This window comes from Leptidea sinapis, chromosome 32 (assembly GCF_905404315.1).
Source record: "Leptidea sinapis chromosome 32, ilLepSina1.1, whole genome shotgun sequence".
Classification (NCBI taxonomy): domain Eukaryota; kingdom Metazoa; phylum Arthropoda; class Insecta; order Lepidoptera; family Pieridae; genus Leptidea; species Leptidea sinapis.
The window spans coordinates 8,651,924-8,678,530 of record NC_066296.1 but is presented as its reverse complement, the minus strand read 5'-3'; the positions used below and the strand labels follow the sequence as shown (position 1 = coordinate 8,678,530).

At 34.5% G+C, this 26,607-nt stretch overlaps 2 protein-coding genes across 2 annotated transcripts in view; one reads left to right on the top strand and one right to left on the bottom strand.

Annotated features, from left to right (window-relative positions):
* LOC126974378 (spondin-2) overlaps positions 1–15,011 on the bottom strand; it is an 85,474-nt gene extending 70,463 nt beyond the window's left edge. Inside the window, exon 1 of the mRNA XM_050821855.1 lies at positions 14,843–15,011. The gene's annotated coding sequence lies outside the window, so the exon portion shown is untranslated. The remainder of the gene's footprint in view (positions 1–14,842) is intronic.
* The window catches only part of LOC126974376 (delta-1-pyrroline-5-carboxylate synthase), a 649,376-nt gene that overhangs the window by 558,454 nt on the left and 64,315 nt on the right, over positions 1–26,607 (top strand). The window lies entirely within an intron of this gene.

Genomic DNA, 26,607 nt, shown 5'->3' with positions numbered 1-26,607 from the left:
AATTCTTTCCCTTACTGCTTTGACCACCGTTTTCTTACGAGCACTACGTGGACGGCCAGATCTTTTTCTGTCATAAACATAGGAGGTCTCATTGTATCTATTAATACACAAAATACACAAATATTTTACTAATACCAAGCTTATGAAGAGTTTCAAAAATTAAATTTGTCTCCATACCTACTTTGTGCAATGCAATCACAGCGATTCGGTTCTCGTTATCACCTCACTCCATTTTAAGGCGCTATAGTCCTAAAAAGTAACATATTTAAAAATCTACTTAAATACTTCTACAAATACTACGGCTCCAATTTTTTGACATGTTTATCTTCATTTCTTTATCTAAATTATCGCTGTTTCGAAAACACGATTACGAAAAAAAATCTCGATAGATTTATTTTTTGAAAAATAGTCTATTTTATTTGAATTGTTTATATTATCATAAAACTATGATAGCTATAAACACAAAACTTATTTTATTCGATAGTTTATTAGTATTTATAAGTTTTTAGTGTGGGATTTATCAATACGCTTTTTGAATTATTTTATATTAATTTTTTTCGTAATAAATCAAACGCGACGCCTTGGTTGCATGCTCGCTCAAGCCAGCAGTACGCCCGTGACCACTGTCAAGGAAGGTACTGTGTTCGTGTCTCTCGGGCTCACATTACGTAAGATTTTAGCAAACAAGTACAAAGCGGGAATCATAGTAAAAAAATAATGATGATGCGACAGCGTATTTGTTCAAATATATAGGTAAATGTAAGTCGGAAAGTACTAAAATAAAATTTACGTAATATTATTTTGAATATTATGCCACACGGGATTTTTGTATATAATATTTAAGATAATTGAAATCCAAGATGGCCGCCGCACAAAATTATGATTTCAGCAATATGGGTATCGTATCCGAGGTTCTCGAGGGTGCAGAGAACGATTCTGTGATCATTTTTGAAATCCAAGATGGCCGCCGGATAAACGCGGGAAACGTAATACGTCCAAATAAATCAACCATAGGCAAAATGTCTATTGTAAACATTTTACATATTCTTGGTTTATGCTTAGTTATAACTTTATGACATTTTTATTTGTAAGGCCGTAAAAATATCCAGATATAATATTAATTTTATAATAAACATTGTGAATTTTTTTATTTTTAGTTATTTTCCTCACTACCTACTGGGTATAGTTTGGTCCATTTTGCATGCCGGGTTGGCCGTGCACTCCTAGCAGAAGTCCAGTACCTTCTTGGTTCACACATAGCTCGAAGCGAGCTCATATTTTTGCGAATTCTTGCCGGTTCTTGGTACTCCTGTACATTCTAGGGTTACTTAAGTGCCTGTTTCAACTCTCGTTAAGATGCCAACTATAATTCGAAGATCCTGTTTAATGAAAATTTAGATTCTCACTACTGGGATTTTTAATAAAAATATTTATTTTTAATGAAATTGTCATAACGCATTTTATCCCAGTTAAATGGCAGTTTTAATGGCAAAAAAACACAATTATAGAACAAAACAAGTGTGTGTGTACTTATGCACGCACGCAAGAAGTTATACTTCTTTGGCCTAACAAAGCAAAAATCCTTAAAAATATTTATTCCTCTTGCTATATATTATTAATATTATTCTACGTTTGTAGAACAATATTGTATAAATATTGCAACGATGGCTTTGACAATTAATTATTATATAACAAATACGGCTGTACGTTTGCCTATCCTAATAATGGACGAAGACACAAAAAAAAATAACGAATGTCAAAAACGTCAGAAAATTTTAGGAACCAACTTCACCCTGTGTGTGTTACAGTGATGCGCGCGCATCTTAAAATTTCACTCTCATCCCTTTTTTATAACGCGCCTAAAGAAGTATAACTTCAATATAAACTCAAAGCTTGAAGTTGAACTAATCATTAAGAAAGATACGATGTATTTTAAAATATTTAATGATGTTTACAAGCCAAAGACGATAGATATTGCTTACCCGATATTCGATAGTTGGTTTTGGACTCGTTATAAAGTTAAATATAGTATTCGTAGGCGTTTATATTCTCGAAATACACCGTAAATAGGTCGCCTTAATGAACGTTCCGTCAGTATATCACCGCGTCTTGTTTTCAGTGAGGAAGACCACATCATTATAATAGTAACGCTATAGACTGTAATATCCGCTTTTTAAAAAGATCAGAAGGTTGGGTTCTTGGCGTTGGCCTTTAAGGCTGCTATTCCGAGAAATCGCCAAAATAGCACATTATAAAAACCATTTCTTAACGCACAAATAAAATTTGAAAAACAAAATTTTATGAACGATGCGGTATTCGGACCCACGACCTCCGCCGTTCCGTGCCGGTGCTCTAACCAACTGAGCTAACCGTTCGAGTTCCGCCTCGTTATAAAATTCTGTTTGCTTTGTTCAACTCTCAGGCTTCATAAAATCGTTCATAAAATTTTGTTTTTCAAATTTTATTTGTGTAGTAATCCTAGAAGTGAGGGTTATCACTTAAAAAAAACATAACATATCATTTCTTAACAGTTTATATAACGCTTTTATTTTTACAAAAAAAAAAAAAAATTATGTCTATAGAATATGAGAAGAAAATTCATTTTTGTTTTGCATTTCTATCTTTAATAGACATAAATAGACTAAAATACCCCTTAGTCTTATAATTGGAGCCATGCTAATCATTGAATCTAGATAAAAATTCTATCAAAAATTATTAACTGTTTACCAGTACTATTAAACATTGTTATTTTTGTAAAGACAATTGTATTATGTAGGTAATAAATTAAAAATGCTTCTAATTCTGAATTAAAACTATGGCAATCTTGTGCGAGAGAGGTAACCTAGCTCCGCTCGATTCCTCAAGGCGGTTGGCTTAGTCCCCATCCTTAAGATAAGCAATATGACATGTTCCTTTAAATAAGTATTGGCAAACGGTTGTAAATTGTCAATAATCTATCGTTTTCCTTTTTGTCCTGTACTTTTTTAATAGTGCACCCGCAGCCGATATTAATAGCATATTTGGGCTGCAGAAGAGGGCTTTTGGTGCTATTTATAACCTTAGCTAGGTTATAAATAATGATAAAGAGAATTATTTTAAGAAATATTCGCTGTTGCATTTATTACTTATTTATATTCACCAGTGGTAATTACAATTATAATACAGTTACATCTATTCTTAGTTACAAAGGTCTTTTTACTAAATGCATTACCTTTTAAGGTTTTTTTTAACTCTTATTTTCCTGCAATGTGTCAATAATAACATTTTATATGGACTTTAGTTATTAAAGCGGCCCATGGAGAGCCGCTTTGCTACGTTGAATGTAAGAGGAGGAGTGGATGATAAGGTAGATGAAGTATGTCAGATGATGGATGAACGATCCATAGATATTCTGTGCGTGAATGAAACGAAGAGGAAAGGATGTGATATCACGGTTCATGGTCCCTACACGGCATACTGGTCCGGAGTCCCCCAAACCAGTCGAGGCTGTCAGGGAGTTGGTGTGATTCTTTCCGCTCGAATAGTAGAATGTGTGATAGAGCATGAATGTGTTAGCCCAAGACTCCTCTGGATTAGGTTAAAAGTCGGACTCACTCGCTTGTTTATCCTTGGGGTCTATGCACCGACGGATCTGTGCGGAGGTGGGTAATTAAAAGCCAAAAAAGAGAGAGAGGAATTTTGGGACAGTATGAGAGAGGTCTTGAATAAATGCGGAGAAAATGAACGGATCGTGATGTTAGGGGATTTTAATGGGTGGGTTGGAGTAAAGCGTGATGGGTATGAAGGAGTTCTGGGTCCGTTTGGGGACGAGAGAGTGAATGAAAATGGGAAAAGCCTGCTTGAAGTATGCTTGGAATGGAATCTTTGCGTGGCCAACACAATGTTTAACCACAAAAAGATCCATTTGTATACAAGAGATGAGGGTGAGTCTAGAAGTATGATTGATTTTGTAATTGTAGATGAAAGACTGAGAAAGAAAGTACTAGATGCTCGGGCATACCGCGGTGTAGGCCTCGACACAGACCACTTCCTGGTCATAGCCCGAATGCGCGGCCTTTTTAAACGTTGGCGACACCGACGAGCTGAGCCTACGAGTGTTTTGGACAGAGTAAAAGTGGAAAATCTACAAGAAAAAGAAAGGAAAGACGAGTATGTAGAGAAACTGAAAGAAAGTTTTAAAGGCATAGAAGAGATAGGTGTGATTGAAGATTTTTGGGAGACATTTAAGAAAGGGGTCGTGAATGTTGCTGTTGAGGTATGCGGGGTAGCTAAAAGAAGGAAAGGAAGAAAGAACTATAATTTGTGGATGGATAAAGAGGTACAAATGGCGGTGCAAGAAAAGAAGAAAGCTTGGTTGGATTGGTTAGCAACAAAAGCTAACCAAAAAGTACAAAAGGCAACGGATGACGAGATAAAGGAAGCAAGAACGAAGTATAAAAGATTGAAATCAGCAGCGAAAGCAGTTGTGTCTAGAAAGAAAGAAGAACGAAAGGATGATTTTGATAGGAGGCTCACTGAAGATTTCCAGTCAAACATTAAGTTCTTCTGGAAATCCATCAAAACAGCCAGAGGAAAAACGTCTACCTCGGAGCTCAGTATAATCAGGAGTCAAGATGGGAACATTATAAGAGGAGAAGAATGTGTGCTAAAGAGATGGAAAGAGTATTTTGAAAGTTTGTTTGAAAGAGAGGAAGTGCATGAACAACATCCGGCAGCTTCTATTGAAACTAATATAAATGTTGATGAAAGTGAGATAAGCATGGATGAAATAGTGAAAGCATTGAAAAGTATGAGATTAGGTAAAGCTGCAGGGTATGACAGGATTACCGTCGAGATGCTGAGGGCTGGTCAGGGCATAGTGGCTAGCCAGCTGTACCGCCTCTTCAATGTGTGCTGGCGAAATGGGCAAGTACCAGGAGACTGGTGCAAAGCTGTAATCGTGCCATTGTATAAGGGAAATGGGTCACGACAAGACTGCAGAAATTACCGCGGTATAAGCCTTCTCAGCGTCGTCGGTAAATTGTATGCAAAAGTGTTGATTGAAAGAGTTGTGAATGAAACAGACGAAAAAGTATGGGATGCACAAGCGGGATTTAGAAAGGGAATGGGATGTACGGATCAGGTCTTTTCCATAGCCGAAAAGTTTTTGGCTAAAAACAAAAAGGTCTATTGCGCGTTCGTGGATCTAGAAAAGGCCTATGATAGAGTGGCGAGGAATGAATTGTGGTCAGCATTGTCCACGAGCGGTGTGAGCAGTGTCCTCATACGAGCATTGCAATCGCTTTATAGAGATTCTAGTGCTTGTGTAAGGATAAACGGGGCATACACTGAATGGTTTAATATCGAAAAAGGTGTTAGACAGGGATGTGTAGCGTCACCGTGGCTGTTTAATCTGTTCATGAACAATTGCTTGACAGGTTTAAAAGAGAATGACAGTGGTTTGAGAATGAATGAGTTACTCGTCAAATGTTTTCTCTATGCTGATGACCAAGTATTACTTGCATCTTCAGCCGAGGAGTTGCAAGAGATGGTAACTGCTATGAATGGAGCTTTTGGTAGAAAGGGAATGAAGATGAATGTAAAGAAGACGAAAGTGATGGTGCTTGAAAGAGATGAGGTAGTGACAGACTGCAATATCGTGATTGGAGATGAAAAAATTGAACAGGTGAATGAGTTTGTGTATCTGGGTTCTAAATTTACAAGAGATGGAAAGTATGAGAGTGATATTGAAAGAAGAGTGAATGCAGGAAACATGGTGAATGGAGCTTTGCACTCCTTTATGAACAGTCAGAACGTGTCTAATAAGGCTCGCTTGGCTGTGCATGAGGGGGTGTTGGTTCCAACACTCATGTACGGAAGTGAAAGTTGGGTATGGCAGAAGAAACATGAAAGCAGAATAAATGCAGTTGAGATGAGAGCGTTGAGAAGTATGATAGGAGTTACACTGAGTGACAGGATAAGGAATAGTGAGATAAGAAAACGTTGTGGTCTGAAAGAAGATGCTGTGACAAAAATTGAGAAAGGTATGCTGAGATGGTTTGGACATGTCGAGAGAATGAATGAAGAACGATTGACGAAGAAAGTGTATAAGGCCAGTGTGAATGAAAGTGTTGGAAGGGGTAGACCTAGGCGGACGTTTCAAGATCAAATCAGGGACGTCTTGAAAAAAGGCCAGGTCAAGAGTACCCTAAACCGGAGAGCATGTATGAAAGGAATAATGAAAGTGGACGAAGCGAAAGAAGTATGTAAGGATCGTAGCAAGTGGAAAGAAGTGGTCTCTGCCTACCCCTACGGGAAAGAGGCGTGAATTTATGTATGTATGTATGTATGTTTAGTTATTTGTATGAAGAGTCGTGTTTGGAGTAGAATCCTGTGATTTGGCCAAATATGATTCATAATCTACTTGTCCATCAGATCTTGTAGCGCTCGTCTTTTCAATCTTATAAATGTTGTGCCGGGTTTCTTTTTCATTAAGTTCCTTGCAAGTTGGTTTGGATGGTTTCTAATAAGTTTGCAGTGAGTCTACTATCTACTGCCTTCTTTATAGTTTTTATATTTAATTCTCGATGTAGACGTTTCTTTTTTAGTGTACCATGAAGCAGATGTGATCATTCGAAGCATTTTGGATTGAAACCGTTGCAGTATTTCAATAGTCGACCTTTTAAAGTAATACCGCATGCTAAAATATGTGTGAAATAGTTATATAAAATAAGTATAACTTATTAAAAAATCATTCTATGATGCAATGAAATAAGGAAATCAACAAAAATCTACCAAACAAGTCAAGATATATGTAGGTACTAAATAAATCAAGAATACATATTTATAATTATTTATTTACAATATATTCTTTTACATTTTTGCGAAAGCTTGGCAGCGAATCACTGAATTTGTCTAAGCATTTATAATCGTTTATAATTTTGCATAATCGCGACACAGGTGAATTGATCCCCAAAATTGTTCTGCGAGAAATTTTCAAATAAGTTTACAAGGTTTACGTGGGCTCAGTTCTAGGATTAATACACAAATGAAATTTGAAAAACAACATTTTATGAACGATGCGGGACTCGAACTCACGACCTCCGGCGTTCTGCCGGTGCTCTAACCAACTGAGCCAACCGTTCGAGTAACAGATCATTATAAAATCCTGTTTGCTTTGTTTAACTCTCAGGTTGTGGCTTCATCTACAGGATCTACTTTACAGTTGATAACCTGCTCAACCCCAATATTTGCATATTAGGAAATTGACTTGAGATGTCGCTCTTGTAAATCTAAACAATTTGTTATGTTTTTAAAGTGATAACTCCCACTTCTAGGATTAATACACAAATAAAATTTGAAAAACAAAATTTTATGAACGATGTGGGACTCGAACTCACGACCTCCGGCGTTCCGTGCCGGTGCTCTTACCAACTGAACCAACCGTTCGAGTAACGGATCGTTATAAAATCCTGTTTGCTTTGTTCAACTCTCAGGTTGTGGCTTCATCTACAGGATCTACTTTACAGTTGATAACCTGCTCAACCCCAATAGATATACACACATATTAGGAAATTGACTTGAGATGAACAAAACAAACAAGATTTTATAACGATCCGTTACTCGAACGGTTTAACTTATTTATTAGGAGTCACTTTAAGGGTGGGGTCTCTCTTATCTTAAAAAATACATACAACTTCAAATTTTCACCCGTCTACGATCAACACCTATTTTAGTATCGCGATTTTAATATTAATAATTCTATTACATCCACAGATACGCAATAGAGTTGCAAGATGGATATCGAAGAATATAATAATTATAGTAGTACGATAAATTTTATGTACGATATATTTGGTAGGTCTGAGAATCGGTCGTCATCTATTTTTTACATCCCAAATTATTGAATTTTTTTTTATTACTTTAATTGGCAATACAACGTTTGCTGGGTCAGCTAGTTTAAATATAATATTTTAAGTTGCACCAAACTGTCGCTTCATTGTGTGTCTTCTATCGCATTTATCACGGGGAGTGTTCCGAAGAGCTGTTTAACTTGATTCCTGTCGCCGAATACCACCTTCGCACGACACGCCACAAGTTAGGATATCATCCTCACCATCTGGATGTGTGGCGGTCCTCCACAGTGCGGTTTTCAAGTAGCTTTCTTCCTCGTACTACAACGCTGTGGAATGAGCTTCCTTGTGCAGTGTTTCCAGGACGATACGACATGGGTACCTTCAAAAAAAGCGCGTACACCTTCCTCAAAGGCCAGCAACGCTCTTGTGATTCCTCTGGTGTTGCAAGAGAATGTGGGCGGCGGTGATCAATTAACACCAGGTGACCCGTACGCTCGTTTGTCCTCCTATTCCTTAAAAAAATAATGCTGTAAAACACATTTTTAATCAAATTTCTTCTCACGTTGCGTTCTATTCACCATAAAATACAATTCAAAACTACTCTAGCGTTTTCATCTCCAATACTGCTTACTTACACACATCACGCGTGCAGCGTTTGAAGCGCTCTTACAGAAATTGGAAGCGACATTGCTTGTAAAACGTAGCGCCTGAAGCGCTGAAATATCAATATTCAGAAAGCGTATGGATAATAGAAGGCTTGTTGATTTTATAGTAGAAAAATTTGCACATCAATAAAACCCAACGAATTTATTGATGAAGTTTTTAAGTGGTTTTCATGGTAAACTTGCGTATAGAAGCAATATAGAAGGCCTTCGTACATAAATATATTTGACCCCGTATTGAATCCAACCTTTTATGTCTGAATAAAGAAAAAACAGATCTTTATTTAAAAATAATTCAAATATCCATGAATGATATATTGCTTAGATCATTTATAAGTCTAGATAAACTGTGACGGATGTGAAAACGTCGAAAATAATTAAGGTTGAGAATTAACCTCTAAAAAATATGTTTTGTTTTTTTTAAAGTGAGAACCCTCACTTCTAGGTTTAATACACAAATAAATTTTGAAAAACAATTTTTTTGTAACGAGGCGGTACTCGAACGGTTAGCTCAGTTGGTTAGAGCACCGGCACGGAACGCCGGAGGTCGTGGGTTCGAATCCCGCATCGTTCATAAAATTTTGTTTTTCCAATTTTATTTGTGAGCTAACCTCCATTTTGAGCAATGCAAGCACACTAACACAAAGTGACATACGAATCGTGAGTGTAAGACGTAGCTTGTCACGCACACTATAGTAATAAACCTGGCTATAGACAGTATCTCACAGAAAAATTTAAAGAAATAAATATTATGTCAGTACATTTATGAAAAATTTAATATACGTTCACAAAAATCGTCACCTTTTTGCTCTTTATAGTGATTTTTATTTTTATAACACTAGAAATAGGGATTGCTTGTAATTAATTCTAGTAGGCTTCATAAGATACATAATAGCTTTAAGGGTAAATGTATACACTTTTATAATAAAGTCCCAGCCACTGTATGGACACAGTCAATAAATAAATTTAAATGTTTTATAAAAAAAATGGCTCTGTCGTAAATCAAGAATGCTGGGAGAGATTCTAGCGCCACTTCTTCTCTCTCAGAGCGCCATTTGTTTCCGAAGCGGTAGTAATATCTAGTATATTAGAAATGATATCAAAAAGAATTCTAAAGGAATCAATTTTGAGAAAATAAATGCCTTTTATGCAGTTTACTTTCATTTATTTATTAATATTATAATAAGTGTAGATTTTATTTCATCACAGAATGCTATCCATGTGGATAACACAGCAATTCATGCCGTAATAAAAATCTTCAAGCATTATTGTAATTTGATTTAAAGGGTGCCGTAGCTAGCATTAAAGTGAGATTTTTAGGTTCAATCAATAATGCTCTGCATTGTAATCAGGTGAAATTCTTATTTATGTTACTTTTTCTGATAAAAACAAACCATGCGACTTTCTATTGAGAGAAATGTAGTGAAGAAGGTAATAGAATAAGTTGTAGGGCTTAATTTCAATTATCAACACATAATCCTATATTGAAAATCGCCACTATCTTCATTCTGTTTACCCCCTCAATTATATGATTTATATCACTGATTTATATATACTGCTAGATGGTGACACTTGGTTTCAACAAAATAAATACATATTATATACAAAATATCATACCAAAATTTTAAATATTGTTTGTTCATTGGGGAATTTGTGAAAGTTCAGAGTTAAAAAAATTAGGACTCCGTGTCACCTTACATAACAGTGAGGCACCAAAACAAGCCGGTAAACGTGTAAATACATAGCCCTAAGCATACACTTACACTAATACAAGCCGATCAGTGACAAATCAGTTTGCGTCTCAATAAAATATTTTAAAAATGCCGTCGTGCGTTGTGTAAAAGTGTAAAAACAATACTATAAAAGTATTTGTGGACATATGATTATTTAAGGAAGAAAAAATTGTGTAACTAGTATCCCCCGTAACCTCACACACACTAGCATAAAGGTGCTTCACTTGCTAATATCACGGCGCGGAGTCCTTCTTTTTTTACTAGACCGTGTCATTACTAGAATTATTTTCTCTTTCCCCTTTCTTGTAATAAAATATTGTCATAGTAGAACTGTCAAACGAAGAGTCAAAAATTTTAAATAAAAAAACAAGCGTGCAATTGTTTCCGAAGAAGTGAAACCTTCATAAACTTTGGCTTTAAGATAATGGGACGATTGTTATATTTCGGGATGAGGATAATTGTAGGTTTTAGCAATGATCATAGTGATACAAAGTTTGATAATTATTTTACATTTTTTCGTATATATTACTATAGATTTAGACTCGGAGCTTAAATTTTCTATAAATGATACAAGAGACTTATGGTAACTAAAGAATGAATAATAATAAATACTTTGGTGTTAATATGGTCCATATATCTTTGGAATACTGCGTCAATTCCTGATATTGATCTTGTTGATGATACAATCAATCAACGGAATATCTGTATTCGATGCAAAATTAAAATTTAACTTCTTAACTGCATATGAAGTCTTGGTACATGTTGCTAGGATGACACATGATTTCAACCGCTATGAAAGACATTACTATCACCGCTACCTTATTTATGTTCTCCTGGTGTCTATGTAGTAATACGTCGAGCGCATGACGTCAGAATATGTAAGGCTATAATCGCGTCATACATAAGACCAAAACACTGTATAATGCTTCCTATCTCATCTGAATCTGAATCCTACCTCTTTGTGTCTCTATCATCTCGCTTTTTCGTTTCATCGAGTTTCAAATGACAGCTATTCTAAAGAAGTTTCACTTCAAAGATAAGCGTCACGAATGAAAACAAAACCTATCTGTCAAGTTACATCAAACTGACATAAGTTGTGCAATATTTTATTATAATCTGTTCAGTAGCTTAGAAGTTCATCGCGGACAAGAAACAAGACACGAAGTTTTATATATAAAGATTACGACCCCAGTGATTACTGAGCTAGAGGTCCCGGGTTCGAATCCCGGTAGGTGCAGACATTCATAATATGAATATGAATGTTTGTTTCCGAGTCATGGATGTTTATATGTATTTATGTATGTTTAAATAAGTATATTGTATTAACTTTATCGTTGTCTTGCACCCATAGTACAGGCCATGCCTAGTTTGTGCCATGATAATTTGTGTAAGAGTGTGTCAATATTATCTTATAATATTATTATATTATTTATTTAGACCCATGCTTTAAAGTCTCTATTAGAGATTATAAAACAGATTATTGCCAACATTAAAACACCCAATGTTCTAATAACCATTACATCATCCAAACGAGTGTTGTAATGAAATTCAGTTAAACATTACAACACTTGTTTGGATTATGTAATGGTTACTAGGACTGGCTTTTTTAATGTTAGCAGTAAGCTAACTGTTTCAGAATCTTTTATAGAGGATTCATATTATGGGTGTAGATAAAGTCTTGTATGCAACTGTTGATAATTAGCCGGACTTAGATGATGATGTCGGCGATGAAGAAATTCTAAAAAATAAATGTAGGTAAGTTTGTTATCCATTAACAGTGTTCATGATTCTACACTGATGCTTATAATTTTTTTTTACTAGATCAAGTGATCTTTTCATTTGTTATTGTTTAACTAAAAAAGTCTATAAAAATTGGTTAAAGAATCATCAAATGAAATTTAGTACCTAATTGTTTATTTTCTTAATACCGCTCATGTGATAATAGTATCGCATGAGTGTTTTAATAACCCTTATTAGCCAATAGTTGCATAAATAACTATAACACAACAGCAAGTTTTAATATGACCCAATTTTAACCATTGACCACACCGTCAATACCGTAAGCTAGGAGCCACAATGTCGTTGTCAATATTAAATGAAGCTGTCGAGAACGAAAACTGAAGTATTAATTTACTTTGGAATTAAAGATATGACGATGTTATTACATGCTGTTCAATATCGGGCGATGATTCATTTATTATCAACTGTTTGTGGTGAAGTGCTTGGCTGAGTTGAATTTTATTTAGTTGTGGAGATATTTATTGATTAAAGTGCGTGCTGATGGATCTACGAGTAATCGAACTTATCAAAAATGATATCTTAATATATATTTCTTTTGTGAGTCTGTTGTAACTGAACCCCTCCTAAACTGCTGGACCGATTTTAATGAAACTTTCTGTGTGTCTTCGGGTGGATTTGAGAATGGTTTAGATTCACAATTGAACTACCTCCTAAAGGGCTGGACCAATTTTGATGATTTTTCTGTGTGTTCCAGTGAATTTGAGAATTGTTTAAATTCTCAATTCCGTCCATATAATATAATTCTCCTGCTCATGTGTATGTTAATGAACTCCTCCTAACGGCTGGACCGATTTTTCAAATCTAAGACCTGTGTACAGGACAACGTCTGTGGGGTCCACTAGTGTTCATATATAATTATTTATTATGTATGGATTGATTTATTATTATATATTATATTTCAACATTGTCGTTGTAAAAAAAATATCCTTCGTGTTCGACTACGACTCGCACTTGGTATTTTGTTACTTCTAGTTTAAATTTGTAGTTAATAACATTGTTAGTATCATCATTATCAGCCGGAAGACGTCCACTGCTGGACAAAGGCCTCCCTCAAAGATTTCCACGACGATCTGTCCTGCGCTGCCCTCATCCAACGTATTCCAGCGATCTTGACTAGATCGTCGGTCCATCTTGTGGGGGGCCTACCAACACTGCGTCTTCCGGTACGTGGTCGCCATTCGAGGACTTTACTGCCCCGACGCCCATCTGTCCATCGAACAATGTGCCCTGCCCACTGCCACTTTTGTTTCGCAATCGTTTGGACTATGTCGGTTACTTTGGTTCTCCTACGGGTCTCCTCATTATTGAGTATACCTATACTCAATAATGAGGCTATCTACCTAGATACTATATGAGTTTGAACTAATAATCTTAGATCATTACATTACACATCACATTAGACAACCGATGAAAGTAAGCCAGTTTTATTTATTTAGTGTGCGTGACTAGCTACGTCTTACACTCGCGATTTGTACGTCACTTTGTGCTAGTGTGCGTGTATTGATCAAAATAGAGGTTAACTGTTAACCTCTATTTTTTTTCAATATTTATCAGCTCTCACAGTCTATCTAGACTATACTATAAAAGATCCAAGCTAATAATCAATCAGGTAGATGAAAATATTATATAGATAATTCACTGTAATGCCATAAAGCTTCGTACAGACCAAAGTATCTGATATTTCTCTTGAAAACGTTAATTTGAAGATGCAACTAAAACATCATGTGTTTAATTCCTTTAAATATAATTTTGAGTACTAATTTGTAAGTGTAGTTAGAACCAGTGGGAGGCTCCTTTGCACAGGATGCCGGCTAGATATCCGGGGTACCACAACGGCACTTATTTCTGCCGTGGATCAGTAAGCATTATTGTGTTTCGGTCTGAAGGGCTCCGTAGCTAATAAAATTTCTAGGCAAATGAAACTTGAATTATGTCTCAAGGTGACGAGCGCAGAAATTTTGGGTTTTTCAAGAATCCTGACCGGCACTGCATTGTATGCGGCAGGGCGTATCAATTACCATCATTTGAACGTCCTGCTCGTCTCGTCCCTTATTTATATAAAAAAAGAAATCTATTATTCGAATTCACTATTATGTACGTTTATATATAAAGGGTCGAACCTTTATATATATATGCCAGTATGAGCTGAAGTGATCACCTACCATCAGGTGACACATGTTTGTTTTCGTCATCTATAAAACAATATAATAAAATAAAAATCAAATAATTCAAGCTTCGACCAATACACATTTCAGAGTCGCAATTGGCTGATTTACAAATTAAACGTAAGCTTTTATTTTGTCTAATTTATTTACGAGCACATTAGATTAAAGAAATATTTTACATCCACGAATAATATATTTTCATGGCACACTATCAAACACATAATCTTGAATGGTTTTTAGATCTAACTAAGGAACATGTATTTACAAATTTCGATAAATAATGTGTCATTTCAAATGATTTAACATACAATTTATTTTTTATCGAAAATCAACATTAGTTTTCAAATCACGCATTAATCTTTCACATTTTTAATGAATAAATATGAACGGACTCTTCATTTACCTTCGTATGTGTTTAAATAATATTATATACTGCCTAATACTGTAAAAGAAAATTATTTACTGACAACTATGTAGGTATGTTTTTAATAATATCTTGAAGCTCTTCAATTTGTTATTGGCCCATGCTAGTAGGTAGAGACAGAGTAACAATAAAATATTCTCATAAAAAAATGATTCATTTTGAATATAATATGGGAATGTTTAAAAAATTATAATAATAATATTGTGGTACTGCATACACTTACCATAAATAAAACATTGTAACTCTATCCTTCTTAAAGCACAACGATTAGACCGCTACGAATAATGCTTATAATTTACGAGCATTCATCAATTTTTCATTACGGATCGACAACACACCCGAAAACCAATTTTAGAGAAGATATTAATCACGGACACGTCCGTTCACCGTGAGGTCGCGATTTAAACTGGGAGCTGAAGGCTGAAACTCCGACCCGAACTTGGTTAGACAAGGATAGGTTTATTTGCGTGAAAGAGATAAAGGAGCAGAGGTGCGCAGGAAAGAATTATATGCTTATTGTGGTCTAGGTGTAGGTAATAGGATAACAGAAGCTGTGCGTAAGCTTTCTCATAGTTTCATAGTAGAGCAAGATGTTTTCTGTGCGGACTCTAATCTCCTATACTGTCATGTTTTCTTGGTACATTTGGGAATTTATGTCTTGTTTATTCTTCTATAATTATGGATGAAATGATGAAATAAAAAAACAAATGAGATGAAATTAGTATTTTCTAAAGTTGCCCGTGTCCTTGCTCAGGCCAAAAATATATCAGGGCAAAAAAAAGGTTTTATTGTACTTAATTGATTAAAATAATTGAACACCAATGGATTTGGAGCCTTATTTTTTTTAAAGAATGCGTATAGTGTTCCTCGAGGGAATGATGACGAGTTGTCTTGCAAGGAAGATATTATTAAATTTTCTGTGTTCTAGGTTTCATTTGAAAATGTCAAAAGAAGCTTTTGTACTACCATCTGACATACGCGACAAAGATGTTATCTAATAATTAAAGCCTTCCACTAAAAATATATAACTTATTTCATTTTATAAGACACTATTCGCAAAATATTAACAGGTAAAAACTAATTCTGTATATTACTATCTTAAATACAATATTAAGTTTTTTTTTTACATAAGCTGAGTCACAGTGGTAGAATCATTCCTTTTTAGTATAAAAGGTATTATTAAATAGTGCTTTTATGGATTTACAGTTTATTAACGAATTTCAGGTAAAACAAAATAAGTACACCACCTTTACGCAAAGTTAACCCGTTTTCTTTACTTATAGTGATAATTTATACATAAATTTATTTTACCAGTGAGAGGCTCCTTTGCACAGGATGCCGGCTAGATTATGGGTACCACAACGGCACCTATTTCTGCCGTGATGCAGTAATGTGTAAGCATTACTGTGTTTCAGTCTGAAGGGCGCCGTAGCCAGTGAAATTAATGGGCAAATGAGACTTAACTCTTATGTCTCAAGGTGACGAGCACCCATCATCTTTACCATCGGTTGAACGTCCTGCTCGTTTTGTCCCTTATTTTCATTTAAAATAAAAATTAATGTATCACATACTTCTTAGATAACAATTTCTAACTATAAGTAACGTTATGATATTGATAATAAGTTTCAACATTTAACTATGATCACTCAATACTTTAATGCACTTTTCTCATTAATGCATAATGTGGACTTATTCGGATATACTTATCAAAATACCCTCAATATTGATGTATATGAACAGTATTTCTTTCAGGTCCCCACATAAGTCTTTTGTTTCGTAGAAAAGCAAACTGTATAAAGGCTGACAAATTAAAACCACCGAACTTTCCTACTTAGAAAATTTTACAAGGTAAGATGGTGAAACTCAATATTTTCTTATTATTATAACCGAAAAGTTTTCTTATTTTTCCAACAGATAGCCCGTTTAGTATACAAGTTTTCTTTTCGTATTATGTTAATATCTTAGATAATTTAAACTTCTTTTTTGTGAAAATAAGGGATGTCCAGCTGATGGTAATTGATACGTCCTGCCCATTGCAGTGCCACCCAGGATTCTTGAAAAACCCAAAAATTCTGAGCGGCACTACAATTGTGCTCCTCACATTGAGCTATAAGATGTTAAAAATAACAAGTTAACAGAGAGATAGATATATGGTACCCTATGTTTTTAATAATATAGACATGTTAAGACAGACCCCTAAGATAAACATCAGATTACTTAAGTATCATAATAATATAGTTATCTTACTTTATCATACTTTAATTTTAGAACAATTTTATGTTATTTTTGTATACCATTAGGATAGCCTAACTAGACACTAATAGTAGTATTGTGTATACGATTAATGAGGGCAACTCGCGTAAACGTAACGTTTGGCGATAACATAAATGTAAGTAAAATAGATATTTGTAAAAAAAAAATAAGTTAATATATATTTTTTTTAATTAAAATAAGAGACAAGATTTCAGTTGATGGTAAGTGATACGCCCTGCCCATTTTAATGCCATGCCGCTGAGGATTCTTGAAAAACCCCAAAAATTCTGAGTTGCACTAGAATTGCGCTCGTCACCTTGAGACATAAGATGTTAAGTATCATTTGCCCAGTAATTTCACTAGCTACAGCGCCCTTCAGACCGAAACAGTCAGTATTTACACATTACTGCTACACGGCAGAAATAGACGCCGTTGTGGTACCCATAATCTAGCCGGCATCCTGGCAAAGGAGCTGGTGAAAGTAATAAAGAAAGAAGTAAGAAAATATAAAGTAGACATAGTAATAATTGTTTATCCAGTTTGGAAGACTATGTAATAAATAAATAAAAAGTTATATGAAGTGATTCTGTTTTATCGCAACAAAACAAAAGTCGGTGAGTAAGAAAATAATTTATTAAGCCTATATTGTAACGATTTGACAGCACATCAATGGAACCACAAGGCTCGCACATTTAAAAGTTATTTCATTCGTTAGGAATTCACACAATGGCAAATGGTGCGAATCCTCACAGCTGAGACAAAAACGGGCGAAGTATTAAAACTATTCGTTGGGATGGACCACGATAAGAAACTCGATTGTAATGCAAAGGAAGTTTTGTGAATTGTGTCTCTAACTCGTGTTAATTGGTGTGTCTAGAGTGGAATTTAATATGTTTTATAACTGTCCGAATCACTATAACACCTCCTCGAAAATTCATCGGGAGCTGTTAAGTATGTAAGAAAAATATCTCTGAATATCATATATAAACCTAAGCCTATTTCTTGTATTAAATGGATTAAATACAATAGCAGTACTTCTCAGGTTTCAGGTAAATCTTTTCGAATAGGTGGCTTAAAATCCTATTTTGAATAAAAATATGTGTGCAAGTTTGTATGTATTATTAAGTTTAGGTTATATATACATATTTAAAGTGACAAGCGGCACAGCCGTACTATCCTTTTTTCGAAGCAGTTCAGGTCATTTTCGACCCCCTACAATTTTGTTATGTATAAAATTAGAAGCCAGAATACAATTAACAATTTAATTTAATATTATATGTATTACTTGTGAGATACATTTTGTTTTTCATGAAAAAAAAAGAAGAAGAAGATACACTGTGTTCTCATGCCATGGTCAAGTGAACCTAAAGTTAATTTAATATTTAAAACATACAATATTTATAAAACAATATGGTTACTATAAGATGAAGTCTGGTTAGCTAATTACGTAATAACTTAAGACAGAAGGACACTTAAGAAGGGACTGAATAAATTGACCGACTTAGAATTACATGGATCTCACAACTTTTTACGGTAGAACTGATTTGCAAGACGTGTTTTTTTTTACAAGCAATGTTTTTGATGCTTAGTTTCTTTCTTAAATAACTAAATTAGAAAAAAACCGTTGACGTCACAATTGTTGACTTGCTGGGCCCTAGACATCGTCCGCGTGGAATACGAGTAGTTACTTTGAGCAGCATTTTAATTTTTTAGAATACTTTGCTAGTAATACACATACAAACTGCTCTTTCCGCTGCTGGTAACGCTCTTTATGATACAGCGGACACCACTTGTCATTGTGGACAGTCTCTTTAATAGTATTTCCTTACGAAATGTAATCTCCTATTTCATCCCCATGTAGGTCAAAATTTAAAAAATGCTCGAACAAATGTTTATAAATTACTACTTATCAAGTGCCTAAATAGAAAGATTATGGTTTTATCTCCTAAAATGACGAATTCCCATACAAACTTCCAACCCCATATATTGCAACCACTCCATTTATTTTATCGCAATTAAATGTAGCCTTTGTCCTTTTCCAAGCTCTGTTCTATCTCTGTATTAAATTTCGTCAAAATCAGTTCAGTGGGTTAGGCGTAAAAGCCTGACAAACAAACTTAGATTCACATTTATAATATTAGTAGGGATATATCGTGAGTACCCGTCATAATAAATTACTATTGTGTAACACAATTACAACTGTTAGATTTTATTAGCCATTAAACCATGAATTCAATTAATTTACTCACAATGAAAAAATCAAAGTCTTAAAAGTTAATTTTTTGATTTTTTCACAGCTTTAAGAGACTGTAGACTTAAGGATAACATTTAAATTTCAATTCGATACCTCCACGCGTTTCCGAGATAAACGGTCTTGACAGACAGACAGATCGACCGACGGACAACAAAGTGATTTTTTTATATAACAATAAGGAACGAGACGTGTAGGACGTTCAGCTGATGGTCATTTCTCCTTGCCCATTACAATGCCGTGCCGGTCAGGATTCTTGAAAAACCCAAAAATTCTGAGCGGCTCGTTTGCGCTCGCCACCTTGAGACATAAGATGTTGAGTCTCATTTGCCCAGTAATTTCACTAGCTACGGCGCCCTTCAGACCGAAACACAATAATGCTTCACGGCAGAAATAGGCGCCGTTGTGGTACCCATAATCTAGCCGGCACCCTGTGCAAAGAAGCATCCCGCTAGTGAAACTATGGGATAGGTGGTAATAAGGGTTCCCTAATACTGCGATATTTTCGATATACCATGAGAATTTCACAAAATACATAATATTATCTGTTCTGTAATTATAGTACCTACCTAGGTAATAAATAATAATTGGTGGTAAAATCATTTAATGTTCAAAACTTTTTCGTTCACATTTTCGGTAGGGTTGATTGCAAACACAATTTAACAAATTCGCATAAATTTTTAAATTAACTGTTGTGACGAGTGAAAAAACAAAGTTTCATACAAAATTTAAGCCATCAATAGGAATCGTGTGATGTTTTTATCCAGTTTGTAACCGAATAGACTACAGTTGTTGGTCGTAAAATTTTATGAGCGGCTGTTCTAACAATTGTTAATATTTTCGCTGAACTGTGTTGCTTTTGGGGGATTTTCTATTTCGGTTAGAACTATTCTAACAACAATTTGGGGCATATTTGAATAGAGTTCACTAATGGCACCCAATATAGAGGCTATAACAGAATTCAAATTATCAACCGGAAAACCTATGGACTTTAATATTTTTCAACTAAAAATCTTAATTTTTTCCATTGTATTTCATTTTTGTATTTTCTTTAATTAACGCGTGTTACATATTTAAATGAAACACTTTTATAGGATTAAAACGCGTATAATTGTAACTGTTAATAAAGTTACATTTTTAGTTTTATTTTCGTTAATCCGACGTTTCAAGACCTTTCCAGATATCGTTTTCAGGGGGACTGCAGATGAAATGAGTCAAAGATAGTATTTATCAAAGTTGTCATTACGAAGTTTAGTGCCATTTATTGCCTCGGAAGTGGTATTTGCTATAGACAGATGTTTTTTGGCAAAATTTACTGACAGTGTCCTCTTCTTTTTGGTATGTGTAGTTGTGGATTTTAATTTAGATATTATTGGATCCCAAGTGTTAGATAATCTTAGACCGATTTCTCTATTCAAATTTGGGTGTTTTAATTTCAATAGCTTCACGTACCAGTCTTGGGAGAAATTTATTCTCTTTTACCAAGTTACAATTACACGCGTTTTAATGCTTTAAAAGTGTTTTACTTAAATATTTCAATTTAGTCTAAGATATCTTCGTGGACTGTAAAGCTATAAATTACTAGATCAAAACCTTTGCAATTTTTAAGTCCAAAGTTACATTTACGTAAAAGCAAATTTAAATGGAAATTCACTCTCAAACATGACCAACAACCCGACCCCTATGACAATCGAAGGATAAATAGAAACGAGACTAGAGCTGGAAATTCTAAAAGTCAATCTTCGTTGTAGATTCTCTCTCGCTGTGTTTGTCCATGCTCTGCAACGCTCGCGTAACAAAAGGTTTGTATTAACTGTGGAAGATTGTATGCTGTCCAGTAATAATGCTCCCATGAGCACACTAAACCGATTGATACATGAAATCGCATTTACATTTTATGCTAATATTAACAATAATATTCTGTTGAGAATTTAGAAGGCGTGGAATTGCTGCGTTTTAGTTGAGTTGAGTCTATATACTTAGTCTGGCCATAAATACTTTTACAATTAAGATTAAAGAAAATATTACATTTGAATTTGGAATCTGTCATTAATCTATGATTGTTCATTGAGTGTTCTAATTTTGGCGCCAATACTTTGTATAATATTTTGCGATTAGAGAACCGATTCGCTGTGATTGCATTACACAAAGTAGGTATGGAGCTTAATGCAATTTTAAAACTTTCCATACGCTTGGTATTAGTAAAATGTTTGTGTACCGAGCTATTGATAGGTACAATGAGAATTTCTCTGTTTGTGCAAGAAAAATATATTAAAATAATATGAAATGTTGTATGCAATAGAATTTTTTTTTTCTTTGTTCAGTATTTACGGCAAGACTAGGTATAGACTTCTTTTTAACCTTACGAAAGATTTTTTATACCACTTAATTATCAGCTTTAAATTAACTTCGCCCATATAAATCTAAATAATATATTAAGTTTTCTATGACTTCGCCAATATATAATGTATGTATCGCTATCGGAATCTATAAAGAATAGAATAATTTAAAGAACAGATTCATTAATTTATTTGAAATGTAATGATAAAATTGACAGAAACTACTATTTACTTATTTATTTAAATTATTATAATATATATATATTATATTTTGCAAAATAGTGTATATGTTGTAGTCCGACGACTGTGTGCGCGACCGTCCCACAGGGTGAGAGACGGTGGCGGGGAAGGGGCACTAAGGATGTCAATGGGTCGCGGGTGGTGTCTGTATATTAAAGACCTCTTTTATTATTTCTTTGCTTCAGTTGAGATTATTGGGGGCGTACTGAATGCTCATTGGTCGGGTAAATATCGCAAAGTATCGCAAGGAATCTCTACTGATTACTGTGTATTAAAATATGATATAATATGTTAATTATTGTGTAGTTTTTGATAGTTTTCACCATTAATTAGGACTCTATTTCACACCAATAAAACATAACTCACACCTATTTGTGGCATAACTTATATTAACATCTACCAGTGGGAGGCACCTTTGCACATGATGCCGGCTAGATTATGGACAGCACAACGGCGCCTATTACTGCCGTGAGGCAGTAATGTGTATTAATTATTGTGTTTCCGTCTGAAGGGCGCCGTAGCTAGAGAAAGTACTGGGCAAATGAGACTTAACATCTTATGTCTCAAGGTGAAGAGCGCAATTGTAGTGCCGAATCAGAATTTTTGGGTTTCTCAATGATCCTGAGCGGCACAGCATTGTAATAGGCAGGGCATATCAATTACCATCAGCTGAACGTCCTGCTCGTCTCGTCCCTTGTCATAAAAAAACACAATATATGGCACACTACAAATGAATATTACAAATAGATTTATATTAAACATGTTTTGCTACATAATGTATCCCACAACACATATATCCCACTCTGCTACATAATATAATAGCTATATACCTATATTATGTGAATTCACATAAATATTGAGAGGCGAAACTCGTGAGGCGAATTTTTATAGCAATCATAAAACTGCTAGCCACAATGAAAATGTAATGGAGCGTGTAATGTTCAATCTATTGTAATTTTTCTCTCACTCAATGACATTTATTTTGGTGGAAATTCAAGGTGGTTCATGTCGTTTAACATTCGAATTTAAATAAATAGCATTAAGATCGATTTTGCATAAATTAAGTCGCCTTCGAACAGTGACGACTTTTATTTTTTTACTAAATAACTAGTTGTTACCCGCGACTTTGTCTGCAATTACCAGTGTAACGATATTAGTGGATGATCAAATGCGTATATTATACAAATTTTCATATCAATTCGACCTATGGTACAAAAGATAAGAAACACTGCTACCAGCGACACCTATAAAATAAAAATAAAAAAATAAAAAAGCCTTTTATTCCCATACTAAATTACATAATTACATTATTAATTTAAGCTAAATTTAAAAATTAAAACAAACTTATAATTATTGTTAGTAAACTTAACTTAAGCCTAATATTATAAGAACTTAAAAAGAGAATAGTTTTATGTTAGTATTTTTTTTTCTATTTCTTAATTATAATAAATGTTTAATAAGTAGTATGGGCCCCTCTTTGGCTGAATGCCTCCTCCATTTTTTTCCACACTATTCAGTCTTTGCCCAATATTAGCCAGTCTTTTCCAGCGTATACAATCACATCATCAGCCCACCTCTTACACGGTCTTCCAACTTTTCTAATGCCCACCGGCCCTTTCCATTTCGTTGTCTTTATCGTCCATCTGTTGTCTGTGAGTCGTGATATATGACCAGCGACACCTATCGGGCACTAACTTAACATGTTCGTGGGAGTGGCCGTGACGTTCATTTGCCCCTCCTCTACAAATAAAAAATAGCAAAATAAATAAAAAACAAATTATGCTAATTTGTAGCAACCGACTCACACTTGACCAGATAAATTAAGTTAAATGCAATCTAAGATGTAGAAGGAAGTGTAACATTATTACATTTTTTTTGTAAGTTACTATTTCATATAGATAAGTTACTACGTCAAGTTATCCTTAGCCTTTTTGCCCACCTCAAACAATGTTAAACTTAAATTAATGATAAATACTTTTTCACACAAATATTTAACTTTGTGCAAACACAATATGGTCGAATGCAAATACCGTTTTCCATCTTCCCATAAAACTCCCATTAGGGCGATATCTTTCGTTTTTCACACAATTACGCTCGCGTGAAAATTGAATACAAATTGGAAAATTAAATGTCTTTTTTGCTAGACACAGAATATTCAATAGAAATGGTTTATTTTTGTATCGCTTTTGTAAAAAGTGGAGTAGAAAATGTTTTTGATCAGTATTTTTCTTTTTGTACAAATAAAAACAGATTTTAGAATCATCATTATTCGTTTTTCTATTCGACACTACATTATTAAACTTGTGTGAATAAAGAATTGTATTGACAAACGAAATTTATGTAGTTTTATCAAAACTTTGATCATCATCATCATCAGCTGGAAGACGTCCACTGCTGGACAAAGGCCTCCCCAAAAGATTTCCACGACGATCGGTCCTATGCTGCCCTCATTCAACGTATTCCGGTGATCTTGACCAGATCGTCGGTCCATCTTGTGGGGGGCCTACCACCATTGCGTCTTCGGGTACGTGGTCGCCATTCGAGGACTTTACTGCCCCAACGGCCATCTGATCGTCGAACTATGTGCCCATCCTACTGCCACTTCACTTCCTACTGCCACTTCACTATGAAATAGACCATTTCTTTAATAATGTAAGTTAATCGTAACAACTGATATTAATTGTAAAAACAAATTATTAAACAATACAAAACGTATTTAGATATTCTAATGACTCATTATGTCTAGGCACACCGCCATGTGCAACTCCAAAAAGTAAGTACGTTTTCAACATTTATATCTTTGGAATGAATAAAAATAGTTTCTTGTACTAAAACAATGACGTTCTATACATATAGACAATGCACCTCATACAAAATCAAAGCCGAAATATGGCACATGCCACAAATGGCACCATAATAACCTTCGACTGTTATATCTATACATTTCTGATAGTGTCCTTTCATCTGTCCCATTCTGACAAGCGGGTCTTGTCTGGGGACTTGTCAATAATATTGTAACATATTTAATGAAAAAATATTCGTTTTATTAAATTACTTCCGCTTTTTGCGTATCCATCTTATATAAAAAAATAACCTTACCGATGATAAGTCACGCCACATTTTTTGTGAGTCGTTAATGTATTATTTAAGCACTTTTAATAGCACACTAAGGCTTGTTGATTGACAAACAGTTGACACACGACTAAAGAGAAAAGTGTGCTAGATTAGTGTACTTCAGCTATTTTCACAGCATCATGACGTACGGTATTTTACTATGGGGTCATGCTGCTGACATTAATATAGTGTTTGCTCTGCAAAAGAGAGCTGTTCGTGCTGTTATATCAGCTTGGTTATAGACAATCTCTCAAAGAAAAATTTAATTAAATAAATATTATGAATGTTCATTGTCAGTACATTTATGAAAATTTTATATATTATGTTCACAAAAATCGTCACCTTTTTGCTCTTAATAGTGATTTTCATTATTATAACACTAAAAATAAGGGATTGCTTGTAACTAATTCTAGTAGGCCTTATAAGATACATAATAGCTTTAAGGGTAAATGTATATACTTCTATAATAAAGTCCCAGCCTCTGTTCAGGCATTATCTATAAATAAATTTGAATGTTTTATAAAAAAATGGCTCTGTCGTAAAACCTATTACTCCACTGCTGAATATCTAAATGATCGGACAGCCTGGGACTAGATTGTGATTATTTTATAGCGATAGAAATGACTGTACAATATTGTATATTTTTATTGAAAAGAGCGCAAAAAAAGAATGCTGGGAGAGTTTCTTGCGCCGCTTCTTCTCTCTCAGAGTGCCATTTGTTTCCTAAGAGATAGTAGTATCTAGTAGTATAAGAAATGACATCAAAAAGAATTCTAAAGGAATCAATTTTGAGAAAATAAATGCCTTTATGCCTTTATGCCAAGCACACTTTTGCCGTTCCGTTATCAGACTGCGGATGATATGTCGATATGTATAGAACGTCATTGTACTATTTATATAATTATGATATATTATGTATATAGCAAAATATGCTGCTCACAAAATGTAACTCTGCCTCAGTATAATAATAAATTGCCCACCGTAGGCTTTAAATTGATTCAAAAAGAGACAACCCCAAAATATAATTATGTGATTAAATTATTAATATTAAAGTCTAGAGTTGAAGTTCACTAAAACTAAAACAACGATAAAACATAATTAATATTAATGAAGACCTTGTAACAAAAATAAAAGTGAATATGATTAACTGCCCGGGAATTATAAAAAGGGGTTAAAATATGAAATTGCCGTTTTTTTATTTTTATTTTATGGAATAGGAGGACAAACGAGCGTACCGGTCACCTGATGTTAAGTAATCACCGCCGCCCACATTCTCTTGCAACACCAGAGGACCACAGGAGCGTTGCCGGTCTTTAAGGAACGGGAACGCGCTTTTTTTAAGGTAATGTCGGATCGTCCCGAAAACACGGCACAAAGAAGCTCATTCCACAGCTTTGTAGTATGTGGAAGAAAGCTCCTTGACAACCGCACTGTGGAGGACCGCCATATGAAACATCCAGATGGCGGGGACCTACCTGCAGACCACAGTTCTGACGGAAGGATGACAAAAAGAAATCTGAAAAGCCGTGCTGGATGGAAGTAGCACAAGACCGAGTTAAAAGGCATAGTCTGAAGAAGACCACCACTAATATGGCTGAGAAGGCTGTTAGAATGAGAAAGATGGTAAAAAATATTTTACAATGCTGTATAAAATATTAACATAAGACTTATTTTGTGAATATTTTATCGATTTTATTTGAAATTTTTATTTTGTTAACTGGTCACCATCAGTACTAGGTATTCAAAGTCAAATACAAAAAAAATTAGTGACATAAAGTCAACAGATTGCTC